Source organism: Protopterus annectens, chromosome 10.part0, assembly GCF_019279795.1.
Source record: "Protopterus annectens isolate FY-2018-M chromosome 10.part0, PAN1.0, whole genome shotgun sequence".
NCBI classification, from domain to species: domain Eukaryota; kingdom Metazoa; phylum Chordata; order Ceratodontiformes; family Protopteridae; genus Protopterus; species Protopterus annectens.
In genome coordinates, this window is record NC_056744.1 from 1,587,514,145 (window position 1) to 1,587,527,758 (window position 13,614).

At 36.9% G+C, this 13,614-nt stretch overlaps 2 protein-coding genes across 3 annotated transcripts in view; both read right to left on the reverse strand.

The window, feature by feature from the left end:
• Positions 1-11,076, reverse strand: part of LOC122813756 (perforin-1-like) — a 98,940-nt gene extending 87,864 nt beyond the window's left edge. For both annotated transcript variants that reach the window (XM_044086237.1, XM_044086238.1), the window contains exon 1: positions 10,821-11,076. The gene's annotated coding sequence lies outside the window, so the exon portion shown is untranslated. The remainder of the gene's footprint in view (positions 1-10,820) is intronic.
• Positions 1-13,614, reverse strand: part of LOC122814343 (perforin-1-like) — a 232,251-nt gene that overhangs the window by 37,683 nt on the left and 180,954 nt on the right. The gene's annotated exons all lie outside the window — the stretch shown is intronic.

The window sequence follows — 13,614 nt, forward strand, 5'->3', positions numbered from 1 at the left end:
AGGCTGAAGACCTGGTAGTTGACTGGAGGGAAAGCACAATTGTTCAAGGAATTATTCCAGGCTCTAGCACCTCTGGACGAAGAGGAAGTAGATGGAGTTGATGAAGGAGAAGAAGAATTACAGTACCTCAGAACAGTATGTGTAGGACTGCAGAGCAGATAAGAAATGCTGGTGGTGGTGGAAGGCCAGAAAGTCATCAAAAACATGCAGGAAAAAAATGTGACATATAAAAGATGGATCAGGAAAAGAAGAAATGCTGGCTGGCTGACAAAGAGGCTAAGAGAGGAGTTGCAATGGCAAAAAACAAGGCATCAGAGGTACTCTAGCAACTTATGGAATGTAACTCAGCAGATGGCACAAAGACACTCTATCAGCTTGCAATGCAAACACAGAAAGAGAAAGAAGATAACTAGACACACTTAGTAAGGGATGCCAGTAGCAACCAACTCACACTAGGCCGCAAGTAATCAAAGACAGATAGAAGGAGTACTCTCAGCAGCTTCTGAATGAAAACAAACACACACACACACACACACACACACACACACACACACACACACACACACACACACACACACACGGTACTGGCCGATTCTCAGCCTACAGTGAAAGAAGAAGAGCCCACTCTAGAAGAAGTAAGAACAGCACCAAGGAAAATAAAGATGAGGTCACAGCAGATATGATCAAGATGTTGGGAAGATACAGGAGAAAGGCACATTCTAGATGACAGGAGAATAAACATACTAGTGCCAGTATACAAGAACAAACGGGACATCCACAACTGTAGGCAGTACGGAGATATCAAACTCCTATCACACTAAAAGAAGGTTCTAAACAGACTGCTTGACAAATATGCAGAGAAGCAGAAAGTAAGATGGAAGACGAGCAGTTCAGATTCAGATTTGGATGTAGCACAACAACCTGATGTTTGCCATAAAACAGATAGTTGAAAAGAAGCTCGAGATGAGAAAAGAGTCCAAGTGGACATTCTTAGACTTCGAGAAAACATTTGACAAGGTCCCAAGAAGCTGACCTGAACAATTTTGCAGTGGTTCAAAGTCTCAGAAACATTGGTAGAATTAGTGCAGGCTATGTACAAGGACCCAGTGACTCAAGTACGAACAGTGTTTGGTCTCATATGAGTTTTCAGTAGGAGTGGGTGTGCATCAGGGTTTGGTTCTGAGCCCACTGCTGTTCCTACTAGTGATGGACTACATCAGCAAACAGGTTGGAGTGGACAGATCAGCAACATTGCTGTGTGCAGTTGATGTGATATTTCAGGCACTGAGCAAGAACTTCAGCAAATGATAAGGGAATGAAATGCAAAACTGAAGATACATGGGGTGAAACTGAGTACAGATAAGACAGCTGAAATGGTAGCAAATGAGGGAACTCATAAGAATATGAACATTGAAATAGATGGGAAAATTGTATAATAGGGTTAAAAGCTTCACGTAGCTGGCAGTGTTGGTGGAAGAGAAGGGAATTCTGAATGAAGAGGTCAAAGCTAGAATCAGAGGGATACAGCCAAATGGAGAGTGACAGGGGTAATGTGTGACAGAAAAATGCCCAAGAAGCTGAAAAGTAAGGTATACAAAACAGTGGTGCAACCCATACTACTGTATGGTGCAGAAACCTGAGCAGTAAAGGCAGAGCAGTTGAGGAAGCTAGAGGTGATGGAGATGAAGTGCCAGGACAGACAAAGGAATGGAGTAATCAGAACAGAAACCAAAGTAGCTCCGAATGGACAGAAGGTCAAAAAGAACAGATTGCAGTGATTTGGGCATGCCAAAAAGCAGAAGAAAATCTGGTGACAAAAATTTGAGACAGCTAGAAAGAAGGCAAGAGGAAATGAGGGAGTCCAGCAAAGAGACGGATGGATTATATGAGAGAAGACCTGTGACAGTTAGGCACGACTGTCGAAGAAGGTAGGAAAGTGTATTAAATCAAGAGATAGATGGCAACAGTTGACATGACACCCTTACCCCAGGTAGAAAATGGCAAAAGGGGAATGGATGATGATATTTCTGTAAATATGTAAACATGCAATGCTGCTACTTGTTACAGCTGTTCTAAAATGCTTTAGTTAGGTGACTGTACCACTGGAGATGTATTTATGTAAATATGTAAATTTACAGCATTACCAATTTTTTAACTTCTCCCAAATGCATGAATGCCTGTACTGTACCACTTAGGTTGTATTCCTGGGTCATATTCTTTAACTCACTGGGGTTTTCAGTCTGTCATTTTGTTCCTATTGTTAACAAATTATTGTATGCATAATGCTTCTTTGCTATTATCTTGATGTCTAAACTATGGATCTAGACCATGGCCAAAAAGGGTTAGTATAACTACCCATCTACATGTTTAGCAGTTGCCTGTTTGACAAACTGCAAAATAAAATAAAACAAAAACTATTGTAATTTTAAAACGATAAAGTGAAGAAATATGTTGCAATCTACGCAATTCACTTAACAGATTATTTTAGTAATTTATTTTCAATGTTGTCTAGGCATATTCCTCTCAACTGTCCAGATTTTCACAGAATGTCCAGATTTTAGTCTCATATTTTTGGTCTGTTCCTCATACAATTTGTGGTTTTCTGGATTTTGTGACAAGTTAGTGAGGACTGAATTCACAAAATAATGACAGGTATCTGAGTTTCAGACTTCATATCCTTCAGAAAATGCATGGTATCACAATACCTTTTATTCTAGCAACACTGCAAGTTTATAACAGCAATATTTAAAAATTGTCCCCATTGTTGGGGCTTTTCCCCCCATTATTTTTGGATTTGTCCAGATTATTGTGCTAAGAGGTTGGGAGCTATGTATCCAGGTCAACCTTATGACAAAAGTAATTCAAATTCAGAATTTTGCAAAGTAATCTATTTAGATCTTTTGTTTTTTTCCCTCCTATTACTGATGTTCCTTGATAAACAGCCACGTTTTGACTGAAAATAAATAGTTCTTTCCAGCATTTTGTAGGTGCTCTACCAGAACTACTGTCACTTAAAGTCCTGCAAAGTGTTTTAGTAGAGCAAGGATAACTGCCTCATATTGAATTATAATGATATATGGAGCTGAAATAAAATTAAGTGCATGTTTGAGGCAACAGGATCATCCACCAATCATTAGTGGGACTGGTATTAATGTCTAGTATTAGAGACTGAATTTCATTTCCTGTTCACCTCTTTCATACTCACTTGAGCTCTGGTGCAGCTATGTGATGTGTAACATACCTCAGTCTCAACTGTACAGATTTTCACAACATGTCCAGATTTTTGCCTCATATTTTTTGTCCATTTTTCATAAAATTCTGTTTTTCTGGCAACATATTGGCAAGTCATTGAAAATTAAAGTCAGAAAATAATGATAGACATTTGAGTTTCAGACTTCATATCCATTCATCCATCTATCCACAAACCTCCTTTTCTCATTCTTGCACAGGGGGTTGGGGGTATCACCTGAAAAGTGACAGTCATCCAGAGCCAAGGTTCACAACACTGGGTGGGTAGCCCTGCAGTTTCAGCGTTCATATCTATCCATCCATCCATCCACCCACAGACCTCTTTTTCCCATTCTTGCACAGGGAGTTGGGGGTGTCACCTCAACAGTGACAATCATCCAGAGCCAAGGTTCACACTGCTTGGCGGATTACCCTGCAATTTCAGACTTCATAATCTTCAGAAAATTCATGCTAATGCAAAGCCTGCTATGCTTTCAACTAAGTTTGTAACAGCAATATTTAAAAATTGTCCCTATTTTGGTGCTTTTGTCCCCCCAAAATTTATGGCTCTGTCCAGATTTCTTGCCCTAAGAGGTCGAGTATGCAGTATAATATTGGTAAATCTGGAACCTGGAAGCAGATAGTATGAAGGAGAGCAAGTCAAACACTGAAATAAACAGTGGGGTGAAACAGACGTAACTGAGAAAGAGAGTGAAAGAGAGGGGAGAGAAGAGCAAGTCAGAGACTGAAATAAACAGTGGGGTGAAACAGAAGTAACTGAGAGAGAGAGAGACAGAGAGAGAGAGAGAGAGACTGACTGACTGCAGTTGAAAGGTGGTTTGATATCCTATGAAGGAAAGATATTGCCAGTTATAAATGAACAGGAATCTGGAAAAGAAATAGAAGGACATTTATTAAAATATTTAAAAATGCTGATAAGCGTGATTTTTCTTTGAAGGACTAAAGGCATAGTTTAAGCTACCAAGAGGTGAACAATAGATTATAAAAGAAACAAACATAAATACCAGAGTTAAAAAAAGACTCACTGTACATATTGACTCAGGCTTCTCTTTTATCCTTTTTATTCTCTGCAACTGAGAATACTTCACTGATATGTTTTGGTGGCGATAGTCTTATTTTTACTGTGCATTTAGAATGATAGAAATTCTGACATAAGCTGAAATATTGGGAATGGACCACTTGGATTTCAGCCTTGCATTGCTGACTGCCCCAGAGGATCACAGTAGCAAGTTAATCAGTTACACATTCAGACAGTATCCTTTTACCATATTTTATTAATCCCCCCTCAAAATACCAGTGTGCACACACATGCACATGTGCACACACACACACACACACACACACACACACACACACACACACACACACACACACACACACACACACCATTCGAAGAAAAAAACATTTGAAGAAAAAAATCTGTGCTCATCCACTTTCAGTGTTGGTTCTGATAAAAACTAGTAGGGTGTTCAGCATTTAAGAATTTGCTTTGTTCCATACCTTTTCACAGCTTTGAGAATTGTTTGTACTGTAAATTCATAAAGCATAGTATATTTTAAAATAATATTAACAATGCAGCAGTTTAACAGATTTTGATTTATTTCTTTTAGTTACGAGTGTCACTGGGCAGTCAGCACATTTCTGTCTGTTCCATATGTTGGTGTTTAGACAGTTTACATGCATTTCATGTGGGCAGAGCCATACAATACACTTCCAATTTTTAATATTACACACAGTGGTCTTCAGATATTTTCATTTACGCTTCACATAGACTGAACTGTGGACATGCACATCTGCTTGTGATTTGTTTCCACTGATATCCTTGTTGTACAGTGTAAATACAAACACCCTTTATTATACAACTTAATATGGCATGTAAGTGTCACGATGCATCCTTTATTATATAACTTGATATAGTCTATAAAAATGCCACTGGCCTCTGAGGACTAGGACTTAGGCTGAAAATATATTGCCCGAGGGCCTGTTAAATATTTTTATCCTTATGATAATCTTAGGAGTTATAGAAAGAAAGTTTTTTTTTTTTTTTTTTTTTTTTTACTATCTTCTCCGTTTACAATTTAAGTGACATCATTCATCTTTGGACCCCATTTGGTTAATATTTTTTTTACTAGCTTCCCCATTTACAATTTAAGTGATTTAAGTGACATAATTCATCTTTGGACCCCAGCTTGCACTGGGCCTACAAATACAGTACAGTAACCCTTCTTCTTTATTAGATGAAGCTCCCGTACAGTATCCCTTCCAGTTAATGGGCTGAAGCTACATTGACAGTCTGCATTATTTGAGCTGGAATGCAAATTGCAGCTGGGCTGTTTGTCATTGTCTGTGTGTAGTAAGGTTTGCTGCTTGAAACAAACAAAAAAAACTTGTATTCATTTAATCATTGTCAGGAGCTAAACTCAGAAAAATGTAAAACAACATATCAATGTAAGATTTATGTTACATGATTCCTGCTTAAAAAATGTGATGTAAATTATTGTCAAACACAAGTAGTCACAGCATAATCTAACAGCATCTCCTGACTACGGTTTCTTGAAACAGTTTACATCTTAGGTTTTATCTCCCCACAATGCCACAAGGAATCCATGGTTAGTTGCATTCACATATATGTGCATGTATAGTCATCTATAAAACAGACGCATCTTAATTTAAAGACAAAAATAAATTGTTTGAACTTGAATGTACAGGTGATCGAACATAAAATATCACAATTATTTCAAGAAAAAGATTTAGAAATTAAATTCATTATATTGGCAAATAATCAATAATAGTTTTAGTATGTGAGCTGCAGTATTACAGGTTTTGTACTGTTATGACTGATTTATGTATTGGTGCAGTCCTGTCTATTTGAATTATGATAGTCACACGCACCACAGCTGCATTATTCTTTATTATGTCTCTCAATACCACCTGCAAATTATTGCTTAAAAAGTTTCATTTTTATTGTTGTTCTCTGTAAATATGTATTTTATGTGGGAGTTTTCTCCCTGTGCCTCTGCTAAAAAAGTTTTTTGTGCCTAGTCAGAATTTCTTGGTAAACGAAAGACAATTAATAAACAAATAAATAATATTGTTATAGAAATCAGATACTCATATTTTGCTGCATGCGGAATGTGGTCTTTCTGAAGGCTGCTTTCAGTCTGTAGAAAATGTGGCATAGATAAGAATGATTTAAAATAATGAATTATTGTGTTGTTACAGTGATGGAAGTGAGAACGAACAGATATAGTGGAGGAGTATTGGCACATTACTTGACGGCACAAATGGCATTCTGGTACTTCTTTCAGCTGGTATTTATAACAAAATTCTTAAAATGTTAACTTAATGCATTTTGAGGTTGAAGCCTTAAGGCAGATACTGACACCAAAAAATAAAAATTAGCATTTCTGCAAAGTTCTTGCAAATGCTTCTGCAAGAGATAGAGTTAATTTCATTAAGTTATTCTTTAGAGTGAATGTTAAACTATTTTTCATGTCAAGTTTCCCATAGTTCAGGGATATGACTTATGATGCTGGTTACACAGATGAAGGAAACAGCTACAGTTATACACATTCAGGTCATCAATTTCATAATGTAGTAGTGTTTGAATGCTTGGAGTCATTTACATATTTCTGCAAAGAATGTACACAGCCTAGTTACTTTTATTATATATTGGTGACTGTATATAAGAAAATTGATTTTTATGAAAAGGTAATTATTTTTAATTGATTCACTTTAAAGGTTGTGTAGAGTTAGCTGTTTATACTGATAATGTATTTGTAGGGTGTAAAATGTGTACTTCAGAGACAATTTGTAATAACTTGAATGGGGTTCACTTAAGTACTCTGGTGTGTGTGTCTGCATGCGTGTGTGTGTGTGTGTGTGTGTGTGTGTGTGTGTGTGTGTGTGTGTGTGTGTGTGTGTGTGTGTATGTGTGTGTGTGTGTGTGTGTGTGTGTGTGTGTGTGTATGTGGACATGGGCTTGAACAGATCTGTATGCATGTGTTTGTGCATATCTGTGCTTGTGTGTGTGTGTGTGTGTGTGTGTGTGTGTGTGTGTGTGTGTGTGTGTGTGTGTGTGTGTTCCATGCATGCATGTACTAGTATGTGCATTTGTGTGTGCATTTGTGTATATCTATATCTTTCTGTTTCACACACACACACACACACACACACACACACACACACACACACACACATTTTCAGATATCTTCACTATCCTACTGCATTTATAGTCTGCCCATACAAATTAAAAATATCTATTGCTTGTTCTATTGTTCTATGTTATGTTATTATATATCAGTAACATAATGTTTCATATCTGCTGTGCTTTTCAACACTGATCATCTGACCATAAGTGCAGAAATACAACATTGCCTTTACTCTGAAAAGGGTGTATATCAGAACATCGAAGTATTACTACATCGAATGTTCTAATATCGAACCATTTCACTCGAAACACCATAACATCGAACACTCAGAACAGCGATTTATTTCCCAGGGAAAAAATTTGCTGTTCCAACAAATATACATACAACACAAGCACACCAAAATACATAATCCACACACATACACTTCACAAAACCCTACACTAAACCATACATACACTACTAGCTATCCACTTACCTTAACCCAACCCTAACCCTAAGGTTTGTAACTACTGCACACTCACCTTACCCACTCCCTAACCCTAAAGTCCCTATTGCACACTCACCTTATGTGCTCCCTAACCCTAAACTCCCTATCGCACACTCACCTTACCCACTCCCTAACCCTAAAGTTCCTAGCGCACACTCACCTTACCCACTCCCTAACCCTAAACTCCCTATCGCACACTCACCTTACCCGCTCCCTAACCCGAACGTCCCTATCGCACACTCACCTTTCCCGCTCCCTAACCCTAAGGTCCCTATCGCACACTCACCTTTGTTTGCACACTTACCTTAACCCGGTCCATCACCTTCGCTCCACAGTTGAGGAAATAGCGAAGCTGCAGAAACAGCCCACTGAATACTTTCCCTAGGAAAGTATTCAATATTCTGCAGCTTCGCTATTTTCATTGTTCGATGCAAAGGGTTCGATATTAGAACATTCAAAGTAGCAATACTTCGACGTTCTAATATAGACCCCTCTGAAAATATATGACAACACATTTTAACTATGTAACAAAACATATACAGATATGTCTGCAGAGAACTACACAGTAATAATTTCATATAAACATGACATGCATTGCTACCTGTTGTCAGAATAACACCTTCTATTATACTTTCATTGTTAGCACTGAGACCCTTGCAAACAATGTATGAATCCCATTATTAGCAGTGTTCTGCACATCTGACATTAATATTTCTTTTTAAATTTAAAATATCTCTGAAATAATTTTATATAGCATGATAAAAATTGAGCTCCTAATAGATCTGTTATATCAGTTTTACTGGCTCATTGTACTGCTCAGGTTGCTTTTTAGATTTATCTATCAGTAATTCGGGTGTATCATGAATGAATGCACTACATTTTAGACACTGTGGTGATCAGCCAATATATGCTGACAAGTTTGTGCATTTTTTTTCTTATCAGATAGTTGTTAGAATACAAATAGTTAATAATCTCTCCAGTTACATACATAGTGCATTACTTTGTGATTGACATACAATGATGAATAGCTTTGCTATAGTTTTACCTTACTATTTTATTAGCATTCTTTATGACTTTTTCTCTCTTAACAGCTACTCCTCTTGCCCAACACACTTTGCTCCATTAATTACTATTTACTGACTGTTAGCAACTGTATTTCTATGTCACAGTATCTGATTTGAATGGTAGGCCTATGTAGTCATTGCATTCATACTCGACATAATTATCGTTATATTAAATCAAACTATGCCTTGTTTATTACTGTATAGGAATGAATATTTTACAGAGGGGGTATAGCCAGGAAGTTCAATTTTTTTACAGTAAACTAAGACAGTGAGATGCATTCCCTTCTACCACCCATTCATCATCTCCACTGTTGCCCCTCTTTATCTTCACTGAATCTGTCCTTCCACTGTATTACTGTAGTTTGTAAACAACTATCATTAATAGCATTTCCAGTGCGCATAATTGGTCAGTGGTGACGCACACAAGCTTACTGTTATTTATAATGCACTCTGTATGACAGATATGCACAGCCTCACTGTTGATGTAAACTATATTCTTGATTTATTTATTGTACTTTCTTAATGGGCACCTCTCAGTGGGCCAACAGACCTTTTTCAAGGTGTGCATGAAGTAGTTTTATACAGACTAGGAAGAATTTGGTCACAAGATCAGTAACAACATTCACTTTACATTGACAAGTACCAAGGAATATTCAATATCTTTGTCAAATGTCATCAGCACAGTTAGCCTGGACTCAACTCATTCAAAGGCTGATTCCATTTCCAGTACTTCTTTTATGCACTCACTCTCACCACAGTAGCCACCAGCAGGGCATTGTTCACTGTGGTTACCAATGTTCTGGACAGTAGCTCTTCACAGCCTTGACTGCCAAGAGGGGAGAGCTAACATTCTAATAAAAATAAAAAGTATACACCCAAACTCACCCCCCCAAAACACTAAACTAAAAACCAGTGTACCAGAAAGAGAAAATAAATGCAGGCAGTAAGGTGCTTGTTCAACTTTATTTTACAAAAAAACTTTTAGTTAAGTAGTTTCATCCTAATTGCCAAGGACTTCATTAGAACTAAAGTCAAATAAACAAAGCACCTTCTATATTCACAAAACAAGTCATACATCTACCAGTCACAGTCTATCATTAGATTGCAGGCCAACTTTCAAATTGACAGGTAATAACCTACGACAATTTCACTTCTACCAGCCATGTCCCTCAGGACATAGTGTTGCTACCTCTTTTTTTTTTTTTTTTTTTTTTTGATAATTAGTTCTCAGATCTTCAAGCAGAAAGCCAAGACCTCTGGCTTTAAAAAAGTTTGCAGACAACTACAAACTGAAGGTTGTTGTTAAGTCACTCTATGATAGCCAAATCCTCCAGAATTAATTATTTCTAGTAAACACTTAGTGTGCTAAAATGGGCACAAATTAAATGTTAAGAAGTGTAGAATCATCAGTTTTGGTATAGACCCATCCCCTCCACATGCTGTATTGACAGCAAACCACTACAAAGTGAAAATGTAGGCATTGTGCTAGGTAAATGTGATGATAGTGCCCTTTCTTTTGACTGTCATTTGGCAACAATTATCAGGAAATCCTTTTAATTAGCTCAGCTAATTGTCAAATGAATATCATCAAAATCTAAAGAGGCAGTCACTCCCTTATACTCAGCATAGATCAAGGCAGTTCTCAAGTACAGTGCTCCCTATCTCTAAACATATGAAACACTTAATCTCCAAAGTTTCTAACCAAAGAAATCACAACTCCTTATATATTGTATTGCTTCAGAGCCTAACTTTGCCCGATTCCTATTTCTGGCCTTTTTAACTTTTGCTGGTTTATTCTGTATGATATTTCTTTGTACTTAGTATTATGAGGTCATGTCATTTGTTAAGTAGTCAATGAAAGGTTCTTACCTTAAAAATGTTTCCTGACTGTGTTGCTGTTTTAATTACAACCACGCTGTGGGCTATTACTGTTTTACCCGTTACTTTTTCAAGCTCTAGAAGTATTCCTTCCTCTGACCAGTATTCTTGCTTTTTCTTTCCTTCTTTTTAAAACAGGACGTACTTTTCTAACTTTATCATGCCAAAATAAAAGTGACCTTTACTTTTTCCTGTTTTCTGTGCTGCTTGAAACATTGCGTTTTTTTCTGATTAATGAAAGCTGTAGAGAATTAATGATTGACTGAACGCACTTTCGTCATGACATAGATCTTGATACCATGTGAATTTTTTTAGGGGAGACCTGCAGGGCAGGAGTCAGAAGCTTATAAAAGTATATTCAGTAGTAATAAATCTATTTAATAGTATCACAATTTAGATTTCAGAATATAAAATACCAACTAATTAAAAGTACACAACTCTTGCTTTACATAAGAAGAAAAGTTGTATAAACCAATAATAGCATATGATTAATGTGTATAAGTGTAGCATTGATGAAAGTGAGCACATTATTTCCGGAGAGATAACATTTGTACATGGGTTACGTAGGTTATATTTACTAACAATTTAAAGTTGCATTAGTAGCTACCAAGGGCAGTCAATTTGGTAGTTGAGTGGTCTAACTAAATGATTGCTAGCTTGCTAGGAAAGAAGGAATAGACTACATTTATTGTATTTTATTTGTAGTTGTTAACTGGGGCATACCACTGATCTCCATAGACCTTTTTCAGACTCAGCCCTTGAGCACTATCTGATTAAGTGAGTTGCTCAGAGTCACATAGTTAGGCAACAGAGACTGAGAGAATCAAACCCCTGACAACTGGACCACAGGAAACAGCTCCTTAATCCTATGCAGTAACTGCCAGAAATAAAGCACTAACATATATAGTAAAGATATTAGGTATGTAGTGGAGAGTTCTATTAGGAGATGCCAAATGACATCTATAGTCTGAAACTAGAGAGAAACAGAAAAAGAAAAAGAAAAAAAATGAGATTTGTTGATTAACTATACGTATAATTAAAATTGAAAGAAAGTGTGTGTGTGTGTGTGTGTGTGTGTGTGTGTGTGTGTGTGTGTGTGTGTGTGTGTGTGTGTGTGTGTGTGGTTTAAAAGACAAGAAGGTGACAAGAGCAATAGTGAAGTCAAAGCTCTAGAGGACCAGGCAAAGACCTTTACCTGAATTGGTAGAGGTAGTGGCTAGGAAGGAGCTAGAAAGCGGATGGATGGAAGTAGTAGTACCAGAGAGAATTAAATTAGAGTGGCAGTAATAATAATGCTGGGAGAGTAGCAATATTGGGGATATTATAGTAGTAGATAGATTAGCACAAGTGTTAGTAGTAGCAGTAGCAGTAGTAGTAATAGTAATAGTAGCAGTCACAGCAAAATAGTACTAGTAGCAGTAGCAGCAGTTCTAGTAGTGACAGTAGCAGTAGTAGCAGAAGCAATAGTAGTAGTAACAGTAGCAATTTTAGTAATAATAGTAGCAATAGTATTAACAGTTGTAGTAGCTCGAGTAGTAGTACTAATACTAGTAGCTGTAATAGTAAGAGTAGCAGTAGTAGCACTTGTAGCAGCAGTAGTAGTAACAGTATTAGTATTAGTAGTAATAGCTGTTATTGCATAATAGCAATAGTAGTAGCATTTGCAGCAGCAGTTGTAGTAATAATAGTATTAGCATTAGTAGTTGCAATAATAACTGTAGTAGCAGCAGCTGCAGAAACAGCAGTAGTAGTAGTAGTAATAGTAGTAATAGCAGCAGTTATAATAGTAACAGCAGTATATTAATGTTAGCAGTCGCAGTAACAGAGCAGCAGCAGTAGTAGTAGTAGTAGTAGTATTCATTGCAGTTAAGTAGTATGGTAGCTAAACTGCATTTAGTTTTTAATTGGATGTGACATCATTTTTATGTTTGATCACACTGAAGTATATGAATACATATCTATTAAATTAATGGATTTTGTTCTGTCAGTACAGAGTGTTAGATGATTTCTGAATGCAGACTACAAATACACCTTCCAAGCTCAAATAAATTATAGCACTGTTTTCATAAATCAGCATTACTATATCTAAACTAATTGCTGCACATTCATATGAACATTACATTCTACAAAGTGGTTAAATGCTATTTTTATTTTTCCCCCTTAGCTACTCCTCATCTATTGAAACTGTTCTCTCCATTTTCTGACCTACCTCTAGCTGTTCTTACTTTTGTTCTCTCCATTTTCTGACTTACCTCTAGTTGTTCTTACTTTTGTTCTCTCCATTTTCTGACTTACCTCTAGCTGTTCTTACTTTTGTTCTTTCCATTTTCTGACTTACCTCTAGCTGTTCTTACTTTTGTTCTTTCCATTTTCTGACTTACCTCTAGCTGTTCTTACTTTTGTTCTCCCCATTTTCTGACTTACCTCTAGCTGTTCTTACTTTTGTTCTCTCCATTTTCTGACTTACCTCTAGCTGTTCTTACTTTTGTTCTCTCCATTTTCTGACTTACCTCTAGCTGTTCTTACTTTTGTTCTCTCCATTTTCTGACTTACCTCTAGCTGTTCTTACTTTTGTTCTCTCCATTTTCTGACTTACCTCTAACTGTTCTTACTTTTGTTCTCTCCATTTTCTGACTTACCTCTAGCTGTTCTTACTTTTGTTCTCTCCATTTTCTGACTTACCTCTAGCTGTTCTTACTTTTGTTCTCTCCATTTTATGACTTACCTCTAGCTGTTCTTACTTTTGTTCTCTCCATTTTCTGACTTACCTCTAGCTGTTCTTACT